The sequence below is a fragment of the Alosa sapidissima genome, chromosome 17, assembly GCF_018492685.1.
Source record: "Alosa sapidissima isolate fAloSap1 chromosome 17, fAloSap1.pri, whole genome shotgun sequence".
Classification (NCBI taxonomy): domain Eukaryota; kingdom Metazoa; phylum Chordata; class Actinopteri; order Clupeiformes; family Clupeidae; genus Alosa; species Alosa sapidissima.
Window position 1 is genome coordinate 12,754,270 of NC_055973.1, and position 2,500 is coordinate 12,756,769.

General features: G+C 48.0%; 1 protein-coding gene across 1 annotated transcript in view; it reads right to left on the reverse strand.

The window, feature by feature from the left end:
* Window positions 1-2,500, reverse strand: part of eya1 (EYA transcriptional coactivator and phosphatase 1) — a 49,628-nt gene that overhangs the window by 23,165 nt on the left and 23,963 nt on the right.

Consider the following 2,500-nt stretch of genomic DNA (forward strand, 5'->3'; position numbering starts at 1 on the left):
ACTGCAAATGCACAATTCCACAAACGAGCATTTGCTTAGGCGTGTGTAATTGTGCACTTTCTGCTGATGATATTTTCTACTGATGATATTTATCGAATGTGAACACACTGATTTTATAGCGGTCCACAGTGATGATTTACATCAGCTTATTTCTTCCGTATTTAGTTGTTGTTGTTGTTGTTTTAATCAAATCTCTAGCTTGCTTCATATTTTATCTAATTTAAAAAAAAAAAAAAAATCCAATTTCAGACCATCACTGTTCCCAGCCTGAGCAACAGGAAGACAATAATGACCTTTTTGAGAGGGAAAACCACTTCACTTAAACCAATAACCACTTTTTAAACCTATTTCAGGACATGTTTAATACCCTAACGGTCTGTCTATCAGTGGGAGCTTGGTGCACTACTTTTCCTAAGTAGAAAAAAAGAGACAAAAGACAGCCAGAGGAGAGGGGGTTTGGCAGCTTTGCCAGTCCACTAATGCTGTCAGTCTGTAACGCAGTGCGGATTAAGTAGTAAAAGCAGCCAGGGAAACACCTGAGCTTTTTGCTGATTACTTGTCATGCTGGACAATGCAAATGTTTTAACTACGGGGTGAGCAGGCGAAACCACACAAGAAGCGCACCGCACTGGTAAAGTCATCAAGAGACGAAATGAGGGAGACACTTTGTTAACTTCAGATTAAATATTCATAGAGAAAGATAGATCATATCAACATGGTAGTTTCACAACACTGTGTCATGACTGGTGTATTCCCCCCCCCCCCCCCCCCTTTTTTATTTTTAACTAACAGGATAGTTAGCCAGCATCTGTCACACCTCCCTGCCGGCCATTTTAATAAAAGCAAGTTTGGTGTGTGGGAGGAATGTAAAGTGCAGCGTCTTGGGCCGCGGCGAATCCTCTCCAATTAAATCTAAACAATCAGTCAGCGAGGGAGTTAAGAATACAAGCGGGCCAGGAGACCAGAGCAGACCCCGCTGCTGTAGCCGCTCTGCCTCGGCTGTCTCTGCGCCGCTGCGCCCACCTGTCTCCTCCCGTCAGTGCCAGCCACGGGGCGCCAAGTACGCCCACCACCACCACCACCACCACCCTACCACCCCCCCTGCTCCCTTATTCACACCCCAATGCCCTCCCCCCCTGCCCCCCCCCCCCCCTCCCAGCCTCCCCAAAGCACCCCTCAGGCCCAGCGGCCACACAGCTGGCTCAAGCCATCAGCTTTATGGGAGCGAGCTGCCTTGATGCCAATTAGGAGAACTGATAACCACAGCAGTGTTCTCAGATACAGCGCTATTTTTAGACACTGCTCAACAACTCTAAAAAAAAAACAGAAAACAGACAAGAAATAAATGTTTTGTAACTCATAATTTGTGTTTATGCCTCATGTTTATGGTTATGTATGAGACAAGAAGCATAAACTACTACTCAACGCATACAGTAAGTCTAAGCCACTTGTCTTTCCCCTCTTTTATTGGCTTCATTGATGTGGCTACTGATAAATGTGAGTCAGAGTGCCGGTGGGCCAGAATGGCGTGAGTCAGCCTGTGGGACTGGAACAAGGTAAACTATTTGGTGACGCTTTGTGTCCGAGGCTGACTGAGAAAGACGGAGATAGAGAGGGGGAAGGGAGCGAGGGAGGAAGAGGGAGAAGGAGAGAGAGAGAGTGGGGTGAGGAGGGCAGGTGGGGAGGAATGTTTTTTGGGGGGGGGGGGGGGGGGGGCTGAGTTGGGAAGAAAGTGGGGATTGCTGTCAGGTTCTATATGGAGAGTGGCGGCGAGAGGAGACCCTATGGAGTCAGGAGGTCTTCCTGTTGGAGAGGGCTGCTCAGCTCAGCTCACCACGGCTGGCAGACTGGGGGGAAGGGAGGGAGGGACAGGGCGTCAGGGGAAACAGGGGTGTCTCTGGGCCACAGCAGCACTCTCTCTCTCTCTCTCTCTCTCTCTCTCTCTCTCTCTCTCTCTCTCTTTCTCTTCCTCCATCTGTCTTTCCTTCTCTCTCTCTCTCTCTAGCATGCCCGTCTGAGATAAAGTAAATAAACACTGGAAGGTTGGGGGTGAGGGGGTGAGGTGGAGGGAGCAGGGATCCTTCACCCTTAAAACAAAACACTACCCCCATCAAACACCCGCATTCCAGAACAAAGGGAACCCCTCCGACTGCAGGGACCGAGAGCCCTGGCACATGAGCACGCATGTCACTCTACGGGGGGAAAACTCTTCGCTCGGCTGCAAAAACCCACAAAACCCTTCCACTTCACAAAACTCCCCCACTCTCAACCCCCTCTTCCTTCTGAACATATAGGAGTGGGAAAAAAACTGAATAAATATAACAGGGAATTTACATATCAAATAAAGTCCTCGATCGTCCAAGTTACATAAATATATGAGATCACTGCAAGCCATGAGAATTACAGATTGCCATATTTCCCAAATTGTTTGTTTGGAGAGTTTAAACTTAGATTGGACGGTTTACGTGCAACAACAAATACAGTGACCTCAGAAAGTAAA